At 45.5% G+C, this 23583-nt stretch overlaps 1 long non-coding RNA gene across 1 annotated transcript in view; it reads right to left on the bottom strand.

Annotated features, from left to right (window-relative positions):
• Positions 1–23583, bottom strand: part of LOC127477217 (uncharacterized) — a 94097-nt gene that overhangs the window by 8280 nt on the left and 62234 nt on the right. Inside the window, exon 2 of the long non-coding RNA XR_007906892.1 lies at positions 12789–12825. This is a non-coding gene — a long non-coding RNA (uncharacterized LOC127477217). The remainder of the gene's footprint in view (positions 1–12788; positions 12826–23583) is intronic.

The following is a 23583-nucleotide window of genomic DNA, read 5'->3' as shown; positions in this document are numbered from 1 at the left end:
AAGAAGTATCCAAAAGCAGAATAAATTTCAAAATTCATTACAAAATCCATTGGCTTCATCTTTTTCCCCTTCTTTGCTCACCCTGGGGTTGCATTCCCAGTGCTGGGGAGGCTCTGCCCTGCCCTGGGGTAGGAAAAGATGGAAAAGCAAAGCAGCTCCATGCACAGAACTCCTTCCTTCCTTCTCCTCTCTCCTCTGCCGCTGCTCCATCACCAAAACATCCATCACAAATCTTCCAGGTTCCTCCCCAGTAAATAAAGACTGATGAGGCCCATTTCATTAATAACCTCCCATTGATTTATTGCTCTCTCTGATTGAGGGATTCATCTCTCTTTTTAGGAGAGAGGGATAGTTGTTTTTTTTCTTTAGAGAGATGGAAATACTCTGCCTTTTTTATCAGCAGTGGAAACAAGGTTTATTCCATTATTCCAGGAATATTCTGGTGTCCTGCACAGCAATTGCACACTGATTTTTTTAGCCACACTTGCATTTATAGTAATGTGATGGTTATTATTCCTAAAAATGAAAAGAGGTTCTTGGGAAAATAACACTTTAGGTACCTTTAGAATTGAAATGGAGGGTTTTCCCCGGGGGGGGCTGGTTCCTGCTTGGGAAGCACTATAGGATCACTAGAAATTTCCTGCAAAAGGCTCCTGCAGGGATTTCTGCTCCCTGGAGGTGAGGGTGAGGTTTTGTCTCCTAGAGCCTGAGCTACCTGAAAGTGCCCCGGGCAGCTTCTCCTGTGGACAGGGGGGAGTCAAGACACCTCTGAGGAGGAAACCGCATTGTTTCTAGAGCAAAGCCAATCCCAAAACTCCATGGGACTGTTCCTCTTTTGAGACAAATAAATGCACTCTAGATAACAACAACAGACTTTTCCCTTTGGCAGAGCGAGGACTGAACGTCACATGGGATACTGGGGAAAATTCCTTCACTGAAAGGCACAGCTGCCCAGGGTAGTGGTGGAGTCCCCATCCCTGGAGGGATTCAGAAGCCGTGTGGATGTGGCACCTGGGGACATATAATAATATATGCCATAAGCCTAAATAATTCCATGATTCTGTGACTCTCTGCTGAGTGCACTGCTGGGGCGCTTTAAGGATCTCCCATAAATAATCCCATTTCCCCCACACTCACTCACAGCCCAGTGACTGGAGCCAAGCTTTGTGCTCCAGGGGGAGACCCCAGTCCCACCTTGGCACCAAGGACTCTGCCAGAGGGTCTCCAGGCACTGGCAGGTGAGGGTCACCATAAGGGCAGCCTAGGGGTGGATGTGGTTCCTCTGTTATGCATTCCCAGCGGTTCTAGAGGCACATCCATGTCTGTCATAATCCCTCCACGCCTGAGAGTGTTTAAAATTCTGGATGAGGCTGGTGATACTCACACGTGAGGAAAGACAGTGTTTCATACCCCACCTTTGTTCCCCACATCCATCACAGCTGCGGAAACTTCCAGATTGCTCTTGACACCTGCTCTCCATCTGCTTTTCTCTTTCTTCTCGGGAAGGGTTGGAAAGCTCAGGAGCTGAGCGTGGCAAACTTAATTAAAGCCTGTGGTCTGACAATGTCTCTCTATCCCTCAGCTCTCAGATGAAACAATTCTTCCCAAACTGAAAGCACTTAAAAGTATTGTCTTTGTTCTCTTGTTCAGAAAGATGATAAAGGCCCCAAGTCCCCTCAGCTGCAGGAGGTGAAATTGTGTTTGGCTTATTTTCCTTTCTCAACAGCGCTGTATCATGTTCTTGAGAGTCTCTGCCTCTTTTCCGGGCGTGATCCCACGATCTCTCTGGGAATGTCTCATCACACGCAGCATATGCTGCAGCTCCTCCCCACCAGGGAGGGAGGCTGAGCTGAGAAGTGCTGGGCACAGGGTTAATAATAATTTAATGGGGCTCCTTCCTCAGGAGTGAGTGTGTTCCACCAGCTCCCCCTACTTGGGACTGGAACACCTCCCTCTGCCCTTAACGAGGGGCTTTGCTTCCAGCTATGGGGAGAGAAACATGAGGCTTTCCCTCCTCCAGGCTGGATGATGGAAAAATAAACAGAGCTGGATAAGGAAACCCAAAGGAGATGAGCTAAAGGCTGAAACCTAAAGAAGACAGGAAAAAAAAAGTGGGATAATAGCAAGGGAAGGGTTCTTTTCTAATTTTGGAAAGGGAAGAAAAACCCTCTCCACATCTCCTGGGCAGGAAGTGGAGGCACTCCAACAGGCTGGAGGAGGGAAAATCCCTCAGGACCTCTCTGGCTGTGGCAGTGGTCGAGGACAGGTCCTTATGGAGACTTTTATGGATTAAATAAGGACGTTTTGGGGAAGAAAGGACTGCTGGCACTACAGGCTGCTGTCCATGGTGCTCGGGCCGTGTTTCCATTCTCTTGACCTCCGGGAAGCGGAATTGCTCAGCAGCACGAGCCAAGTGTTCTGTGCTTTACTGCCTGGTAGTTTTAGGCAAGTAGTTTGAGTTTACTGCCGACTTTATTGGGAGATTTTGTTTCTCCTTGAAGTCACCCAGCTTTCCTTCTTTTTCTATTTCTTTCCCTTTTTTCTTTCCCTTTTTTTTCCCCTGCAGTTTTGCTTTTCATTTATCCTTGAATTGAATGAGATTTCCAGAACTGGGAAGATTCCGGGGCTAATCTGGAGAGCAGAACATGTTATATTTGGGTATGTAACTATTGAATATTACTGCTGAGACTGGGAAAAAGAAGAAAGGGAACACCACCTCTCACCTCGTTTCCCCTCTCTGGTTGCTTCTTTTTGAAACAGTTCCTTTTCTCTCTCTCCCAGTTTGGGTATAATACAAATATCTCCATGTACCACTTGAATAATGAGTATTTCATTAGCTAATTGTCATGGGAAAAGGGATTTTCCTCTGTAAACACAACACAACATTTACAAGTTCATCAGACACTTCTGAAATTATTTCTATGAAACACAAAGCAGCAGCAAATTTCTCTGGAGGTTCAACAAGGATCATTTCTGCCCCAGTGCTGAGGATGCAGTTGGGAACTGCAGTGGTTGTAACTGTGCCAAAATCTTTGTCCAAAAATGGAAAAGGTTTTCATAGAATCACAGAATTGTTCAGGCTGAAAGAGACCTTTGACATTGTCAAGTCCAACCATTTCCCAGCACTCCCAAGGCCGCTAACCCATGTCCCCAAGTGCCACATCCACAGGGCTTTTAAATCCCTCTAGGGATGGAGACTCCACCCTTGCCCTGGGCAGCTGTGCCAGGCCTGGACAGACCTTTCTAGGAAGGAATTTTCCCAATATCCAACCTGAACCTCCCCTGGCACAACTTGAGGATGTTTCCTCTTGCCCTCAGATGTTTTAAACGCCTGAGGGGACATGAAGATCCACTGAACTTTCATCCTCAGTTGAGGGAATGTTTCATTGGATCGTCTTGTTTAAACACAAATCTGGTGTGTTAGGAGTTCTGGATACTTAGAACACATGGAATTGACAGATTTTGAGAAGTAATTATAACCTTGGGCCCAAAAATATCTTACCCAGCTTTAGTGCACGATGCAGTTTTTTCTGAGGGACTAAATATATTTATTTCTAACAAGCTTCTGAACTAAAACAAGGGTCCCAAAGAAAGGCAGTTGCCCAAACTGGCACAGATTCACAGAATTTATGCCTTAATTCAGAATAACAGCTCCCAGAGCTCCTACACCCATCTCCTGCTGGGATCCCCACTGGTCAGGGATGCACAGGCTGGGCAGTGGGACACAGTCCGGGAGGCAACAACAGTCCTGGGGTGTGTGTAAAGATCCCTGAATTCTGAAAAACCTTGGCTCTGCACATAAGAGACAACAAAATGACCCAGAAAAGTTAAATTTAATCTCTACACTGGCACAGAGAAGGGTTGGGCAGCCAAAGCTGGCAAGATTTACTTGTAACTGAGACCTAATTGCTGCCACAGGTGCAGATTTAGGGGAGACCATGGGAAAAAGGATATGGGTGGGCTGAAGTGATTTTAAGCAGGTGACAGCTTTGCTCCTTGGCTCATCATGTGGAATAGCATTTGCTACTGTATCAATTAAAAGTGAAAGCCCTTTTCACCCGCTTTTTACCTCTTGGGTCAATCCGATCACAAAAGGAAAAATATGCTCAGGTCAGAAGACAACGTGGATAGACCTTGCTGGCTGTGATTTATTGTTTTAATTAAAAGCTTTTTAAGCTTTAATTAAAAAGGTACATCAGCACTCAGTATTCAAGAAAAATGCCTTCGTGTTTAGGTCAATTGAATACTGTAAAATATAATGAGATACATATTTCTAGTCTGCAGTTTCCCATGGAAAAAAAAAGCAATATACATAATTAAAAAGTAAATTCGAACTGATAGAAGGGAGCTGTTGGCAGGAAAATAAAAGCTTTGCTTTAAATTAACACCAGTAGAGAGGATGTTTTTTTTATTTCCTCACTGTAACATCCCTTAAAAATCCTGTGGTACAACTTGAGTTGGCTTCATGGATGTGCATCAAAGTCCATGTGCTAAACTAGGAGCAGGTCATTAGTTCTGATCCTAATGGTGCTTAGGACAGAGCAGGGAGTAAAACTGGGGAGTGACAAGCTGTGGCACAGAAATTGGGAAGCTTTTTGTAACGGGAATCATCCAAAGTGGGAGGTGTCCCTGCCCATGGCAGGGGGTGGAACTGGATGAGTTTCAAGGTCTCTTCCCACCCAAACCGTTCCATGATTCCATGAGTCTATGAAGTTGCTCATACCTCTCTTAGTGCCACCACTGTGGGGATGTCCCATGTGTCGTGTTCCCCCCACTTCTGGTGTCTTCCTGGCTCCTGGGGAGCTCGTTTACCTGATGCCCCCAGTTTTTGGTGTCTCCCATTCCCACTGGCTATGTCTCCCCATGGCTGGTGCAGGGAAGGTGCCATGTCATGTCCATCATGGCAGCCCCGTGTCTGTCTCACCCCTTGTCCTCCCAGTGTGACCCAGTGAAGGGGGTCTAAAACAGACACACTGAGCTTTGGGAACTGTCTGGAGACTGGAATTAGAACCGAATGCAGATAGTGGAATGAAACAACACTAAGCTGTTTACAAAGAAATTCCGTTTAGCTCTACATGCAAATCACATTCCAGATATCTAAAGGTGCAGGAGGCGTATTTTGGTCTGTATTCCCACTGAAGGCTGCAGAAAGAATCAAATATAACCTCTACCAGTTCTTTCGTGACTATCCATGCATTTACACTTCCCAAATGCTCTCTTTCTGCCCTTGCTTCTCCTGGTGCTCTCAGGGTCAGTACCTGGGAGAGGGCAACATCTGCATCAGCCACCGAGCGCTGAGCACCAGATGGGGACCAAACCTGCCCCCCCAGTACCCCTGTGCTGGCCATGACACTGGGTCAGGTCACTCCTGCTCAAATACAGAGCTGATCCTTGCCCACCTCAGCCCCAGGGAGGCAGTTCTGTGCTGGGATATCACTGGGGGAAGGCAGAGCTTGCCTGGATGCTCCAAAAAGGTGTCAGGGTGACCTGGGTTCGTCACATCTCACTTTTCATGCCCCACACCCAAGAGTGGGACATCAGTGGTGAAACACAGCCCAGCAAACAGCTGGGTAATGGCTCTGCTGCTCAAACCACATTTATGATAAGTGGTGGAAGATAAACATCAACGGCTGGTTGGCTCAACAGAAACATCGTGTTTTCATAGCTAAGCCCAAGGAAAGTAAAATAAGATTATATTTTCCTTTCACTTAAAAAACATGATCAGTGTCTGCAGCAGATTTCCAGTGTTGGGAGTTCAGTTATTAAGCCACAAGGGGCCATAAAATCTGCATCAATCTCTAATTCTTGTCTTGTTTATATACGTTCTTCAGAGCCATCATGAAATCCCAGTTTCTATGGGTTTACAGGGGGAAAACCTTTCAGTAAAGATCTAGATGCAGTGAGGGGAAACCATTTTTCAACTTGACTTTTTTTAAACTGGAATCAACCTTACAAAGGTCTATGGAGCAATTTATCAATTTGCTAAGAACAAAATATTTTGAAACCTTTTAGAAAACTCTTGAAAATTTAGAGAAAAAAATCACTTTAAAATGTTAATAATTAATATTTTTTTTTTATTTTTTGAATTTGCTAATAAACTATGAGTAGAGTTTTCTGTGCCTGTGGTTTTAGTGGTCCAGGGTTTTTACGGCCAGAGTCTTTGAAGTTCACATGTACAATTTGAAGGTCGGAGGAATCTGAGTGAAAAGCATTTCTAATTTATTTTATTTGTCATTTTCTTCTCTTAAAACTTTAATTTTTTTTCATGAAGGCATCATTAAGTGTCAACATTGTAAACAGTAAATAAAAGTGTTAAAGTTTATGAGGATTTGTTTAACCAAATGACTACTGTGGCAGTTTGAGCCACATTAGAAATCTAAAATCCAATTTTAGTTTTCCCCCACCCCTTCTCAACAATTTTTCCTAACACCAGAGAGAAACTTTCAGACCAGAGGCTTCTGTAGGGGAAGGGGGAAGTATATACATTTATTTACACAAATAAATACTATACAAACTAAAGGCAACTATATATATAAATTACATTTCTATCAGTCAGTCCTTTCAAGCCCCTCCTTTAACTTTAGTCCAGGAGCAGCCTTTAAGGCTGATATGTGACACAGTCTGCCATGGGAGTGTTCTGGGCTCCTGAACACTCCCTCCTCACCAGGTCCCAGCAGTTGTTTGTTGCAGTTTCTCCTCATGAAGTCCAAGAAGATAGCTTTGAGTCCTTGCTCTTCTGCTGCTGTGTGATTTCTCCCTCTCAGTGTCTCACCTCGGTTCATAGGCTGCTGCAGTGTAGCTTATCAAGTGTCTGTGTTCTGGAATCTTCATTCCTCCACATCAGTTCCCAGCTGCCCCCGGTCAGCTTCGGCAGGCAATTCCTGAGCTCTTGGCTCGCCTCCAGTTTCGCCTGGGATTCTTCTCCCAAGCACCAAACTGATTTATCAGCCCGTCCACTTGGCTCTGTTCAAATGCTGAGCCTTAAAATCCACCCCCCACCAGCCTAAATGTAGTGGGGTGGAAAAAAGCCCCCTAGCCTTGGCCACAGGCAGCTCGGTTCAGTTCTGCACTGTCCCAAGCATCCCGCAGCTGCCGGGGGGGGAAAGAAGGTCTGGCCTCCTCCCTCTTACCTCAGGTGCTGTGAATCTCTTCCTTCACAGCACACACTCCAAATGCTGACTAACTCTAGCCAAAGGCTGAATTGAGGGGTCGCAGGGCTCCACTCTCCCACCCCGAGGGGAAGAGAGGGAGCCCAGCCACCCCCTGGCCTTGTTCACCTACACGTAGCAGACACCAACAGCAAAACAACCAAGACAGAACTTGCCAACAGCTTCCAGTGCTGTGATATATGATTTTGAGCAGAAGTGAACGACATGAGTGGTGGTTGGCTCTCCAGGGAACACTGCCCTGGCACCCAACCACCTCTGAGCCCCCCCAGCCTCTTAGCGGGGGCAATTTCAAACTATGACACTACAAAGGCTCATTCTGATTTTTATTTGAATCAACACTCAAGCATTCCCTGTACTGCAGGTAAAATGGAGAGATTTCCTCCAAAACCAAGTTTTCTACAAAAATCTCCTCCTGTCAAGGTTAGTGCTGGGGGTGGGGGACTTTAAGCAGGGGAACATGGTTATTTGAAGTAGCTCTTGATTTCCTTCATTGTGTTCCAAGTGGCAGAAATACAGAGCATATAACAGCATAATTTTCATTTACATGTTTAAATTAGGAAGGAAAATCCTCTCACAGTTTTTCCCTGTGCTTTTGTTTGATGGAAAAGTCGTTCCTTAAGCAATCAATTCTTTCTGGACTCTGCAGCAAAATAACCTGGGACTGGAGGGCTGTGCTTGTCCAACACAGCTGAGAGTGATACCTGCATCAAGGAAGAACCAGCTGGAGCAAATGCAGAATGAAAGGCAGGGTTTAAAAGGAGTGAAGTTGAAGGGAGAAGGTGTTCTTTGAGGTCTTACTGGAGGTGGAGATCACTGGAGCTCTGGGGTCTGTGCTGATGGTCCAAGGTGCAGCTCTGGGGAACAGGTAGGTTTCCATGCATTAAAAAAAAATTTCTGATAATTTAAAAGCAAATAGTTTGAGAAGTGGGTGACCCAGCTACTTTTTGGTACAGAAAACCCTTGGAAATGTTTCAAAAAGCCCCTGTGTGGCTCAGCTTGGTGTGGTGGAACCAAGGCTGTGGCTGAGGGCTCTGTGACCTCTCTGAAGGTGCCTGTGACCCCACCCAGCTGCATCTGAGGGGCTGGAGCTGTGCTGCACATGGGGTGTTCACAGCACTTGTGAGGCTTGAGAGAAAGGGGAGGGATATGGAAAACTGGGCTGAGTGAGGGGTAAAAAGAGCCAGAGAGTGTTTGAAAGCTGTAGACTGAGTGAGATGGTGCTACTTGGCTCAGGTTGGGCTTTAACAAGGGGAGTCCCCTGCAGAAACACAGGGAATGGCAGGAGAGGAGGAGGGATATCAGGTGCTGTCCCAGGGGATCTGTGCAGCCAGAGGTGAGGGCTGCTGCTATCTCCCCAAAATGAGGGATTCCATTCTTTTTCATATATAAATATATTTGTTTGTTTTGTTTCCATACTGCACATGTGGTTGGTGTCCTGTCTGTTAATGCCATTTGCCCATACTGGTTTTACTGTGTAGCCTGACCAGAACATGATTTATTTAACCATATGCACAGGTTTTGGGGGGTTGGCTCCTCTACTTTGGTCCCCTGGAGAAGTGGGGCTGCTCATGTTATCAATCATCCCCCCAACCCTGAAGTCATCTCTGTTAGTCTGTATTTATTTTTTCTTTGTAGCCTCTTCCTCTCCTCTAGTTTATTGTCAGAGCCCCTGTTACCCCAAGGGGATTAATTTCCTTGTAGATTATCTGCCTAAGCTAAAATGAGACAACGGCTAAATTAACCACTCTTTATTTTACTGTTAATTGCCACTTGACCAGCTACTCCAAAATTACACTGCAGAGCTGCATAATGAAAGAATTCACAATTAAGAACAGAGTTTTTTTCTAATTTAAAATCAAACCAGTTTTTCTTGTTTGCATTAATGTGGCTTCACAGGAGCCACGAGGGGCTCTGGAAAGGTTGTGCTGGGGGAAGTGTTGGGTTCACCCTCCCCCTCCAGTTGCTTTTTATAATTTATTTTAGTCCTTTTATGTATTTTTTCAGTTTCTTGTATATTCTGGTTATGGGTGTATTTGGCACAAGGGTATTGACTGTTCCTGTTGGCAGCTCTGCCATTTATCAGCTGATTTCTGTTATCACCCACCCCTCACACGCTCCCTGAGTGTGTTTTAGCAAACACCCAGTGCTCCAGCTTGGCAAAATCCTTTTCTTCCTTCTCCACTGAGTAGGTCACTTTAACCTTTCCAGTTGTGAGGCTGCACTTACTATGCAGTTCACTCCTGCCAGGAGAACTCTTTGGGCCAGTGTTTTTCTTGCTTACATTTCTGTAAATTTAAAATGACTGCATGGGCTCAGCAATCCGTTCCTGTTTAGGGGCAAGTCAACTCAATTTTCCTCTTCTTACAAAGTGCCTGGGTCTCCAAGGCACACAGAAAAGCCGATGTAACAATCTTGTAAAGCTGAAGCTTGATTTTTTTTTTTTTTTCCTGAGGTCTTATTTAGCGTTGCAGTTCCCTGCAAAAATACTACACGTGAATTCTGCATAAAAACCCAGCAGGTGCTTCTGCTCTGCTTTGTCTCTCTTTACTGAGTTGTTATTGTTAGAAATTAATGTTTCTAGGATTTTTATGGAGGTCTGTGTTGTTGAGGGTCATGCAGCCCTTCCAGGATGACATTGCTGCCCTTCAAACAGGGTTTATGTTTTTTTTTTTAGTGTGCTGGGGTGGGTTGTAATTAGTACAAAGCCATCATAAAAAGAAACTGGTTCTAGTCAAAATCAGGGACTGTTGTACTCTTAGACGGTTCCTTGAGGTTGCTAGTCCTGCATCAGGACAGCTGGAGAGATACTGGGGAGATATGATTTCAGGTGGACTGACCTTGTGGTGTCATATACAAGCAAGTGTTAGAAATCCTGACTAAAAGCTGTCACTTACACCCAAGTCTGTTCCTGAGGGAGTATATCCATAGTTAACTTAAAACTGCAGAATGTGCCAAACCAGGCAGACATTGCTCAGGCTCTGCCACCAGCTGACTCTGCCAGGGTGATTAGGCTGAAGAGAGGATGGGGTGTGATGCTTTAACCCTGGTTGTGGCTGAGCACTTAGTCAACCATGACGAAGCCCTGCCTAACCTTGGACTGATGAAATCCCAGCCTACATTCTCCTCCTGATTTTCATTGTTGTCTCAAAAATCCAGCCAGGGACTGTTTGAGGATTGTATGAGCTTGGGCTCAGCTCAGAACAGGTCTGGGCCACACTGGGACTGCAGTGGCTTCATATAAACCCAGAGCTTAAGGAGTGAAGCTGCACCAATGCAGGGCTTGCCTGTGGAGTGGCAATGTCACATTCCACAGTGGTCTTGTGCCTGTTTCTGCAAAAATGAGGATGAAGTTGGAACAAACGGCAGCAGCTAAAATTAAGACAAGTTCCAACTCCTTGGCTGGTGGGTGCCCATGGCTGTTTCTAGGGAAACAGATAATAAGGTGGTGTATAAAGAGATTTTCTGAAATGCCCAAAGTTATTTGGAGCCCAGGACTACTGGGCTGTGCCCTGGGGGCTTGATGGCAGACTCTTTTCTGTTGGAAATCTGGTTACAAACTTATAGCTGGGATTTCCTGCACAGTGCTAAGATAAGCTGTGAACAAAATTTGAACTCTACTCCACTTGAATTATCTTTCAAATTGACATGATTTTGATGGTTTCTCCTGGTCTGATTTACTGTTCTTATTGTGTGCTTGTGGGGTTTTTTTGTCAAAAATTCACCAAATGTAGAGCAGGAGAACTTGCAGACCTTGTTTTAGCTCCCATCCCTCCCCAGGCATGAACTTCTTCTACCCCTGGGAAGGTGCCCAGGCAGGGTCTTTGTCATGGTCTCATGTTCCATATCTGAGGCTCAGGTGAGTGGCTGTTGATGCTGGAATGCTCAGTTGGAGCCCTGTCTAGGGGTGTCCTGCTGTTCTTTCAAGAAGCTCATTGTGTTTCTCTTCTGAAGAGACTAAATAACTTTTGTCTCTATTTTAGCCTGGGACATGAAAAAAAATTAATTACTTGGGCAACCCTTGTTTTACAGGGCAGGATACCACATTTGTTGTTGGGTGGGAGCTTTTGCTGGAGTTGAATTTGATTCTCCATGTAGTGGTTTAATTGGTATTCAAGTTTCAGAGGACTGAAGGTTGACACAAACAGATTTCAGAGCAGAGTGACAAGTGGGATTTCAGGTGGGTTGCAGAGCACAGGAGGGTGGGTTTTGGTAGCATGGACTGCCTGTGGTTGGAGTGTAGGTGGCACAGCCAGAGCTGCTCCTGGGCTTGTTTCTCCCAGTTCCCTTTGCCTTTATCCTTCCCAACAAACCTCACAACCGTAGGCTGAGGGATAACTTTGCATGCACACTTCTTGTTAAGCAAAGTTAAAAGCAGCTGTTGGATGTTTATTGAGGGGTTGTGTTTCCAATCACTCTCCTCTACCCTGTGTCAGTGTCACACAGCTACTTCTCTGATTTTATTCCATCTCTAGTCTGTCACACCATAAGGTGTCAGTGCGTCTTTCCCACCCTGTCCTTCTCTATCATCTCTATTGTTCCTCAGGGCTGGATCCTCTGATTTTGAACTGATCTGCTATTTGTTCTCCCTGCTCCTGTCTCCCACACTCCAGCATTCATTTCAGTGCCATCTTCCCTCACGTTTTCCTGCTGATGCTTATTTATGCAGATCATATTTGTCTGGGCAACAGCCACATTTCTGGTGCCACAGATCCTGCAGCAAAATGCAAAGGTACAATTTTTTCCTGCAACTGGTTATTTATTGTTTCCTCCTTGTTGGCAGCTTGTTCCTGGGGCAGCATAATTTTGCATACAAATGTATTTTTTTTTCTTTTTTTAAACCCAAAACTATATAATGTGGATTCACTAGAACTGCATTTTGCAGACTGAAGGCCTAAATAATGTTGTGATCTTGTTGTTCATCCCTGTTAATCCTCACGTGTCCTCCACTTCAGCTTTTCAGGGCAAAATGTCACTGATTTTTTTTCTCTGTATGCCCAGGTGGCTCCAGCCCTCCTGAGGGCTTGGGGTATCATAGTGGCTGATTTCGGGAGCAGGTGCTGGGGACAGAGTGAGGCATATATTCCACATTACATCTGTTGGCTGTGTGGAGCACAGACTTTCCTCCCACCAAAATCTCTCCTGCTTCCTTCTGTGCTCGCAGCAATAAAAGGAGTGTGGGCAAACTCCTGTCTGCCCAGCACCCCGTGGGAGTTCTGTCTGCTCATTTCTTTTTATCTGGGAGTAAGTACCCACCTCCTTATGTCCTTTCAACTGCAGCATCAAACTGCAGAAGTGAGTTAAAATCAGCTTCATCCATTAGGTCCTTGAAAAGCACTTAAGGGTTAACATCAAACTCTTACTACACTTGAGTGTGGGAGGGTTTTTAATGTGGTTGTTTTGCAGGCATATACTTCAGGGGAACAGCACAGAAAATACTCTGAACTATGAGTAAGAGCCAGTGATCACCAGGGTGATCTCCATCTGGTTTGCAAAGTAGTTCACGCTGCTGCTGGCCAGCAGAACTATTTTCAAGTGAATCACAGAATTGTGGAATGGTTTGGGTTGTGGAAGGGACCTTAAAGCTCATCTTGTTCCACCCCCTGCCATGGGCAGGGACACCTTCCACTATCCCAGGTTGCTCCAAGCCCCATCCAACCTGGCCTTGGACACTTCCAGGGATGGGGCAGCCACCACTTCTCTGGGCAAGCTGTGCCAGGGCCTCCCCACCCTCACAGGGAGGAATTTCATCCCAATATCCCACCTAACCCTGCCCTCTGGCAGTGTGAAACATGTGCTTCCAGTCCTCCCAGCAGGTCTCTGACACTCTGTGTTTGCTCGGAGGTGTTTAACTCAGGCCTCTAAAGTTGAGTTCCTGACAAATGGAGTTTGATTCCCTTGTTAAATGAAATGGAAGCATCAAACAAAGGCATCTGGGAGTCAGAACCTCTCAGGAGCTGGTCCACGTGTACAACAAATAGTAACAGATGTCCCTTCTGAGCTTGCTTTCAACATACACCAGCCTGGGTTTGCAACCACCTTGTTGTGACAGGAACTGGTGTATGAGAAGACTAATCTTTCAGTGAGATGGTGATTAAAGTACCTGGAGATGGTGGGGAAAATTGCCTGAGAAGTTTCAGCTGAACACATCTCACCCCTTGGGATCTGCCTGATTTACACCTGCTGGTTGCTGGGAGAGGGATCCCCACCCATCCTGTTATGGGAAAGGTGCCAGAGTCCTTTGAGCTGAGGAGAAGCAGAAGGAGAAAATATTGATGGAACAGCACAGGGAGTTTGGGGGTCCTGGTCCATTTAAATGTAAAATATCTTAAGAGTCCTGAAGAAAAAAAGGAGTGGCTGCTTCGTTTTTGTTTTGGAGTATATTTAAAGCTGGTTCTTACTAGTTAAGTCCACTTTCTGGCACCTGTGTATATTTAAGGAATCTGGCCCCAAGTTGTTACTCTGCCCTTTCCTCAAGAGTGGTCTCTCTGGCCCTGCTGAAAGGAAATATTCTGACTGATATGGGAACACAGGAGGAAAAACCTGTTCCCTGTATGAAGAAAGACTTTATTTCTTTAACTTCTCTCAGCTCCTACCCTGAGATTTATGTTATATAAACCCCCTAAACCTGCATATTCCAAGAGTGGCAGATCCTGAGTTCTGCCTGGTCCTGAGCTGGGGTGCAGGTGCTCCTCCATGGAGCTTTATTGAGATGTCCTTTGGCTGCAGCTCGAGCCACTGCTTGGATTTCCTGGATGTTTCACTGGACTGGGAATTGAGCTTATTTCTTGCTCGTGGGTTTTACAACTAAAGGACATAAAATAAGTATTTGCTGAAGTGCAGCCAAATGTTTTGCAGCTTCTATAACCCCCCTGGGTTGTGATTCTGTTGATAATTTCAGGTTCATTTCTTACTGTCCTTGTGCTGGAGAGCTCAGAGACCTCTTAGTAGTTTTTAAGCTTGAGCAGATGGCACAATAAGAGTGGCAATGGCAGTGAAACCCTTAAATCACGACAAAAAAAGTGGCAAATATTCTGAGCATTAATTTATACTGATTTATTTTCTACCTCAATCGTATTTAATTTTTGCCAGTGGTGAGAGGTTGTGTGTGGAGAGAAGAACATGCCTTGTAGTACAAAATCAAGTGTCAAGGGACAAAGGAACAGAGCCTGAATTATTTTGTACAACCACTTGATGAAGTCACTCTATTAAAAAGTGTTTCCTTCCCTATCAATTATTCAGTACTTCAGTAACCATGAGTCAAATGAGGTTTCCCACCAGAGCCAGACTACCACCATTCCCTCCTGAATCCATTCCAGGATGGTTCCTGATGGTTCATGGTGTCTCCTGGATGATCAGAAAGGTGCCATGTTTTATGTAGGCTGCTGTGGGATTCCTGCAGTGGGAAAGCCATTGACTGGCAAGTGCCATTCCATAATTCCTTTTGCCAGGGTGGATTCAGGTTGGACATCAGGGGGGATTTCTTCATGGAAAGGGTGGTCAGGCATTGGAAGGGGCTGCCCAGGGAGGTGGTGGAATCATCATCCCTGGAGATGTCCAGGGAATGACTGGACGTGGCACTCAGTGCTCTGGGCTGGGTGGCAAGGTGGGGATTGGGCACAGGGTGGACTCCATGGGCTGGGAGGGCTTTCCAACCCTAATGATTCTGGGATAAAATTATTGTGACTAATCCCATATGGCTCAATCCTGGAAAGCTCAGACTGTCCATGAAACCTGGGCTTGAGTCCTCCTCAGAGAGGGATCAGGTGTTGTGGAGGTAAGTTCCTGCCTCTTTCACAACCCCAGTGCTGTAACAGCCAATCCTCTGAATGCTCCCAGGAAAATTTGCTTTCTAGTAAAGATTCTGTAGAGACTTTCATATGCCAAAGCAGCTGCTGCTTAGTTCAAACCTCTGTAGTTTTTCCTCTTGGATATTTGATCACACAACCCTTTCTCACTGCTGTTGAGGTCAGTGAGAAGAGTAACACTGCCTGTCTTGTCTGTGAGACAATTTTGTGTCCAACAGCTATTCTGAAAAATATTGGATGAGAAACTTGTATGGGCTCCCTTCCCACAAAGATGTCAGGTCTGCCAGTATCCCTTCAGGGACTTTGTGTGTTCACTACCAGCACCCAACTGGGCACTGGCTGTGGAAAATCTGGGTTTGCAGGAGTGAATTAAAAACTTACTTTGCAGTAAATTCCATGGGGCAGAGGGCTCAGAAAGACATTTTCCAAATAATGGCATTGCAGCAGCTGAGCTCTGTAGCATCTGAGTGTGAAGGGTGGCTGCAGACAGTGCTGTGGAGAAGATCCCATCAGTGGGGGGCTCTGGTTCCTGTTCATTTATATCTGTTAGCACTGGGGTCAGAGCAAATAAATCATAGACTCCACAAGCTGCAATAAACACATTACCTAGGCAGAAACTACAACAGTGGGGTGGGCCATTACTGAAGATAAATTATCAAGCTCCACGGGTGAGTGCTAAAGCTCCTGAATCACAAGGGTGTTTTCTAAGTCAACACTTGAAAGGTAAAATTAAAGTCTTTCCAAAGACTTCATTCAAAACCTAATCTCAGCATTGCTGCTGCTGAGCTCTTGCCTAAAGATGAAAACCTCGATCTAAACAATGCTTGAAACTTGAGTCAACCCACTCACTGGGGAGGAGGCTGGAGCTGGAGTCCTGCTGAGCCTGAAATAGGGATGTGCTGGGATCCAGAGCCAGTCTGTAATTCACGTTAGCACAGCTCATCAGATGCTAATCCAACCATTCAGAGCTGCTGATCACATCCCTCTGGGACAGGGCTCTGCAGCCTGGACACCCCCACTTGAACTGCATTAATTCCAGATGGATGACTGAAGGTAATTGTTTAAGTGAAAAATGAAAAAAGGAGATGAAAAGGTTCTTACTTTCCAGGTGAGACAGAATGTATTCTTCTGGAAGAGAAAGCCAAGTGAGTGATGTCTGTGTGTGGATGTGCTTTGAGCAAGGAACAGGTCTCCAGTCTGTCCCTGAAATGCAGCAATAAGACACCATATAGTTACCACATCATTACAGTCATAAAGGAGGTGGAGGAAAGGCTTGGAGGGATGTGGCAGTGATGGACTGGGGATGACAACCCATGCTGTTTGCAGACCTGCTGCACACTAGGTGAAGCCTGTTCAACACAGAACAGAAACAACATAAAACTGAGATCTCAGGTCTTGTCTAACAAACAAGATAACAAAGTCCCACCAAATGAACCCCTCAGGAACTGTAAAAAACAAACAAAAACCCCACAAAACAAATGAGCCTTAGTATCATAAGGAACACATTGATGTCTCTCCAGGCAGGTGTTCTCTGCTTTTTATTTCTTACCTGTGATTTCTGAGCAAGACCCTCAGTGAGGCTTTAGTCTGATTAAGGAGGACTTAAACATTAAGGCAGTAAAAGTGCCTCTATTAATTTTAGAGAGCTTTACCTGGCAGGTTCCCTCAGATGTGGGTTTGTCCTGTTCAGCAGAAGCAGCCCTTCATGGCCTTTGCAGACTTTGTTCTTTAAATTGTTCATACAATAATGTCACTGGCTGCAGGAGGCACATCTTGCTTTGCTTTCTTTGTTTCTGTATTACCTCCCTCAGTGATGTTCAAGAAAGAAAATCACCCTATGGTGTGTAAATCTGTAATTGCAGGACACCAGAAAGGGTTTTGTCTAATTTTCCAAAAGAAAAAAGCACCTTTGAAATGCTGTTTAGACAGGACCCTTGAGGGCTGGTGGTGGCTTTAACTTTACACTTGATCCAACCCCACTGAAAAATAGAGGCTGTTTGGAGGTCGTTGCCAAATAATGTTCCTGTTGTAGTGGGGAAATAGACCTCTGACTAATGTGGCATTTCTTTGTGCATTTAAGTCACAAAAAAGCTCCCCTTCCTGAAAGGCTGCTCAGAAGAAGTCAAAATATTGTTCCTCTTTCCTGTAAATAAATGCTGTAGATTTGACAGCCGTCATGGACCTGACTCTAAATTTATTCTTTGTATACACAGTTTATCAAAAGGGGTTACAAACATCATTTTAAAACAATGTTTTGCTGCTCTCTGAAAATGCAATGTGTAAATAATATTTCCTGGAGCATTTCATTTATACTTTGGCTTTTGAATTCAGACTTTGGAAACCTCTCTCTGTTTTAATACACATTCATCTGACTGACCTGAATTACCTTTCCTTACTGACACTTTCTTTGAGACCACTGGAAATTGTGATGGATGCAGGGAGAGTTTCTGGGCTCTGGTCCATGTTTGGGGGTTGTATGACCTGGGAAAGCCTGGCTGTGTCTGCACAGGGGTGAAGTTCACATCCCTGCAGGGATTTAAAAGCCCTGTGGATGTGGCACTTGGGGACATGGGTTAGTGGTGGCCTTGACAGTGCTGGGGAAATGGTAGGACTTGATGATCTGAGAGGCTTTTCCAACCTCAGCAATTCTGGGATTCTCCAGGACTGTGCCCTTGACTAATAGAGGAGTTGCCCTTCTTTAGTTTGCTCAACCTTGACCATGTACTAAAGGTCTATGTTAAATATTCCTCTGGCTCTTCAGATTGTAGCAGATTCCCTGTTCCCTCTACGCCAGAATGTGGACAGGACTCTGCATTTGACACTGGCAGAACTATTTAACTTGGCTGCCTCGGAGCAGTTTTTGCATTAATCACATCTCTCCCTCCATTTCCTCGTGTTTATTCCTTTTTGCTGCCTAAATAATGTTAAAATACACTTGTGCCTCTCCTTCCCAGGAGCAGTGTATCCTCACAACTCTTATATAATGCAGTGGGAGCTAAAATTATCTGTGTGCTGCAGCAGCAGGGTGAGACTGAGGTCCAGCTGGAAATCCCTTGGGCCTGGAGGCAGTTCTGGAAATCAGCAATGTGCAGTGCCATGGTTTCCATGAGGGAAACACTGACCACTCTTGACAGGACATGCTGCTGCCCAGATTTCATAGCAAGGGAGATGTACGGATAGTTTTTTCTGAATTAGTCTAGCGAGAGTGGATTTATTTTCTTTCCTTTTGCACAGTAATCCAGCAGCTGCTCGTGTCTTCACAAGGAACTGGAGATGACAAGGGTGGTCCAGGAGGGGTTTTCCACATTGTCTGCAGTGGGCACTGTCCCCAGTGTACCCATGGCTGGGTACCAGCACGTACCCAGTGGCATCATGAGTCCTGTTGGTATGGCTGTGTCTTTACCAGGCCTCCATCAGGTGGGGAGGTGGCAGAAATAACAGGACAAATGGGAATTCCCATCATAAAAATCAAGTTTATAGATGGAAAAATATTTAGAAATGGAGGGTGGATATTCACGGTGCTCTCAGTGTCAGGTAACGTAGCTCAAGGCAGCTGCTTGCAAATCCTGTTTTGTTCCATGTTCCTCAGTTTCAGGTCTGTGTTTTTTTTCTGGTTAAGTTTATTTTGGGCAATATTTACCAACTCAGTGGGCAATAACAGCTTGTAGTCCTGTGGCTCTGTGGGATGGGGTTTAACTGCCCCTGGCAGGCATTTGCTTTTATTTACTGTGTCAGAAGCACGTTTGGTGCAGCAGTAACTGGCTGTTCTTTTGGGAAAGTGCAGCACTGATGTTAGAACACAGTTAGGTTTTTTCCTCACCTCCTGTGTTTGTATCTGTTCTTACCTGGATTTTATCCTAAATGAATGAAAGAGGCTAAATCTATTAAAATGAGATTCTATCAAATACAGTCAGGAGAGGGTTAGGTTGGATCTCAGGAAAAGGTTCTTCTGCCAGAGGGTAGTTGGGCACTGAATAGGCTCCCCAGGGCAGTGGTCACAGCCCCAAGGCTGCCAGAGCTCAAGGAGCATTTGGACAATGGTCTCAGGGATGGGGGGGGATTGTTGGGGTGTCCTGGGCAGGGCAGCTGGACAGGATGATCTTTGTGGGTCCCTTCCAACTCAGGAGATTCTGTAATTCTTATTTGGTGCCTTGACAGGAGAGGAGCTGTGTTTGAGCCTGACTGGGGCTCACTGGCTCCGTCCCCCACTGCTGAGGTGAGAGCAGAGACTGTGCTGTGCAGACACCTTGTGTTGTCCACCCCCCTGACTGAGTTCAGCTTGTTGTTAGAACTTTTTTTTTTTTTTTGTCCTATCTGCTTCCAAGAATGGGATCAAACTTTGGAGTTTTATTGGGGTTTTTTAGCACAGGAAGAAATAAAACCAATAAACCCCTCTATATTTCTCCCATAAACTTGCCACCTTCCAGTGGTGACTGGCTGGTAAAACTCAGGTAATAATTGTCAGGTTTGATTTTTCTCGTGCACTTACAGTGTCCCCATTTCATGGAAACAAATGGAAAGAGGAGTGAATGAGCAGTGGAGCAGTGAGGACAAAGCCATGGGGTCCCAAGGGCAGTGCAGTGGTTGTACTGTCACCAGGAGCTGACTGTCCCTGAGATGTGATGCCCAGAGCCACCATAAGTGGGGACTCTCCTGGGTCCTGGAGTTACTTCTGCAGCTCCAAAGATATTTCATCCTGTGTTTTCCAGCCTGTGCTGTTCCAGCCAGGCTGGAATCAATAACTCTGCTGCTGCCTCACATTTATTGCAGTTCTCCCCTGGCAGGGGATTTTGGGGGGGTGGTTTTGTTTTGATCACCTGCTGTTGATGTTCCTGGAAGTTCTGATGTTCCATTAACACTGACCTCTTTTTTCTTATGTGTTTTCCCTGTTGCCTCCTTGTGAGGTTCCACTGGCTTTGCAGCAGCTGGGTCTCCCCATCTGGCTGGTCCTGGGCAGCAAAGCAAACAGGCACCTGGGGCTTTGCTTCCTCCTCATGGTCTATTTTTCAGTCAGTTGAGCTCAACTTCCACCCTGTGGCACTACAATTACCCCTGGTTTAAACACCCCATCTACTTTCTTAATGAGAAAATAATTTCATCCTGTTTAAAATCACCTTTTCTCTACTGGTTAAGAGATGGAGGTAATGTGAACACTGAGGGTCAGGTGTGTGAGGGGACTCAAGGGATTTGACAGCATCAAGCAGTATTTTTTTTGGCCTGCAGGCTCTTGGCTGTTGTGAGGGAGTGAGGAGTGTTGGTGTTAAAAGTGATGGTGAGAGGAGAAAACATCTAATACAGAGACAAAATATCAAAGACTGGGACCACTTAGAGTAAATAAATGCTGGTAAAATAATATCTTTAACGTCTTTAATAGGATAATCCTAGTCATGGAAGTGCACATATATATATATATATATATACACCACACACACCCCTTATACCTCTTAAAATACCTTGAAAACTGTAGTTTGATAAACTGTGAGTGGGAGAGGGGGAATCTTCCAAGTGTATTTAAAGCCAGCCTTTATCAATATTGATCTGACTTCTGGCCTGGATCGCTTTCTTGGGATTTGTTTTTCCTTCTCTTAAAAGAAAAAAATGTAGCAGCTCAAGGAGCATTTGGCCTGTGGAAATGAGTTGTCTTTCTTTATACCCAGGCTGGCTTTATCTCAGACCAAATAAACATCTGTAAAGATGCTCTCACCAAGTTTTGGGGACCCTCCTGAGTGTTCCTGCCCTGCTGATGGGACAGAGGGTGACTGGGTCATGTATTTCCCCTGCCCAGGACACAGGGTTGGTGACAGTGCCATGTCACTCTTGGGGTGTCACTGCCATGTTTGAGTGCACCCACCTGCTTCTGCTGATCTGGGGTTTGTCTCATGGGACTAAAAATCAATTGTTTTATATTTTTAAGTCCTGTAATCTGCTACTTAATGTTATTTTTATTATGATGTCAATGTTTTGAAAGTCAGAAAGCACCTGCTTTCACTTGGGACAGGTGTTAGTGATGGCCTTGGCAGTGCTGGGGCAATGGTTGGACTCCATTATCTCAGAGGGCTTTCCCAATCTAAAAATTCTGTGATTCCGTGCTCTTTGAAGTTTCCCACACAGTCGTAGCACCTGTAGTAGATTTTAGGCCATTTTCCTGTGAAACCTTGTTATCAGGCTGTCCCAGCCCATCACGTTTATCAAGGGTTGTGTTCCCCAAAAGCCCTGGACAGAGCTGAGGTTTTATGGCCGTTTAGGTCCTTCTGCAAATCCCACTGCACATGGGAACATGCAAGAAATAAAACCCAGCTGCAGCATCTTCTCCAGAAAGCCTCCTCAGTGCTTTTTACAAGTGAGCTGGTTTACCTGTGGAATAAAATCCCTGCTGATGCAAAACAGCCTAGAGTGCCTCCAGTCTGAACCCAATTAGAGAGGAATTGGGAAGCACTTTCACCCAGCAGGTTAATGTGCTTCTCTTATTTCTGAATTACAAGCAAAATGTACTTCATTAGAGGTGCTCTTTTGCTTACTTCCCAGTGTTATTAACTGCTTGCTAAATCTTTCTTTCATTTGTTGATGTATTACACATAAAATGCAGAACAGCTCTCAGGCAACTCCTGAACATAGGCGAGCCCTGAACGTGTGGTACCTTGTTACCCAGGTTTTGGGTAATCTGAAATTCATACATTTGCCCTGAATCCAGAGTTCATACAGAAATTACATGTAATCCCAACGCTGGTTATCTGAATCCTTCAGCCATCCCTCAAGTCACACAGCTAATCAGGATCACTGGGATGCAGCCTTTAAGTATCCTAATTTTATTCAGTCAGGAAAAATATCACTTAAGAATAAAACCTGTCGCATGGCAAATCGTCTGGATCCTTTTAGTAGGGTTTAACATTATAATTCTCTCTTTTTTTAGCATTTTCCATTAGGATCAGTGGGAAGGATTTGACTTGTGCACTCATGGACACCCCTCCTCTGCAAGAAGTGGCAAAATCAAATCCATAGGTTTAAAAATCTGCTCTACAATTACATTTTCAGAAAGACCTATTGATTTTGAGGAGGATTTTGGTTTTTGGAAGCTGATGGCAATATGTGTTGTTAGGCACACATTATTCAAAGCTCAGCTTTGTTGAATGACAGTTCATTTCACAGTTTACTGCAATTTCTTGTGCATCTGTTCAGTGCCAGGGAGGGAGAAGAGAAAGAGGAGGACAGAGCTCTGAGCGCAGGGTAAACTGTCAGCTCACCACGAACACCCAGGAAAATATTTACAGAAAGCAAATCTCCGTCAGTGGCACTGTGCTCCTGGGGGGGGAAAGGGGGTAGGGTGAGCCCAGCACCCCAACCAGCCCTGCAGACAATGGCCTTCCCTGGGGGTGTTTTCTCTGGAGTAGGGGCTGGGGTTGGGGTGTAGGGATGTACAGGGGATGCAGCTGGGGCTTGAGCCCAGTCCACCCTGTCACTGCAAAAGGTCTTGTGGCCTCCTCTGGTTCCTTTGCAATCAATAGGAGCCAAGGTCTAGCTGTGCAGTGCCTGCAGACTCTGAATGTGGGAGAACTGCCTGCAGGAAAAGCGTCTGGGGCATTCCTTGTATTGATCCATCCTCCTGGAACGTGCATTCCATAGCAAGGCTTTCATGTGGCAGCAGCATGTTCTGGGTACCAAAAACGTGAAGGAAGACCTGAGGCATGTTTGCATCCTCCTGCTCAGTGATGGTGCAGCAGACTCAGAGTTCAGCTCACTCCTGTGGTTTCTCTCTTTGCCCTGGGGCTGGACATCTTCTGACCTTGGTCCTTCAGGCTGGAACCCCTCTGCTCTGGAGACAGGCTGGGACAGCTGGGGGTGTTCTCCTGGAGAAGAGAAGGCTCCAGGGAGACATTAGAGCCTCTTCCAGTGTCTAAAGGGGCTCCAGGAGAGCTGGAGAGAGACTTTGGAAAAGGGAGGGACATGACACAGGGAATGGCTTCCCAGTGCAAGAGGACAGGGTTAGATGGGATATTGGGAAGGAATTCTTGGCTGTGAGGGTGGTGAGGCCCTGGCACAGGTTGCCCAGAGAAACTGTGGCTGCCCCATCCCTGAAAGTGTCCAAGGCCAGCTTGGACGGGGCTTGGAGCAACCTGGGATAGTGTGAGATGTCCCTGCCCATGGCAGGGGGTGGAATGAGATCAAAGAATCACAGAATGCCTTGAGTTGGAAGGAGGGACCTTAAAGATCACCTAGTGCCTGGGGGCTGTTCTGTTTCCCATGTGCTTCAGCACTTTTATTTGGCAGCCTAGTGCTCTTTCCATGCCCCACAGCCTCTGTAGTGACAAAGTTCTGTCTTCTGGTTTCCCTATTGAGATTTGTTTTGTTTAGTATTCTTGACTCAAGTCTCATTAACATAATTTTCCCATCTTTCCTACCACACTTGCAGTCTGTGACAGAATTGTGCACGAGCAACTTCTTGGGAGGGATGGCACAGATGTAAAATTTGAGGTGGGTTATTCCCTCAACCAAGTGACTTGTGGTTTTATTTTGGCTTTTCTTTTCACCATCTACTTTCCTTTCTCTACCTCATTATTTTTGTTAAGGGGATATCCCGCCAGGCTGTGGTTTGCTAGGACCCCTGTGGGGTT

Source organism: Manacus candei, unplaced genomic scaffold (genome assembly GCF_025592945.1).
Source record: "Manacus candei isolate 608988 ecotype Guabito, Panama unplaced genomic scaffold, ASM2559294v1 h1tg000050l, whole genome shotgun sequence".
In the NCBI taxonomy this organism is placed as follows: domain Eukaryota; kingdom Metazoa; phylum Chordata; class Aves; order Passeriformes; family Pipridae; genus Manacus; species Manacus candei.
This window is presented reverse-complemented; position numbering and strand designations above follow the sequence as displayed.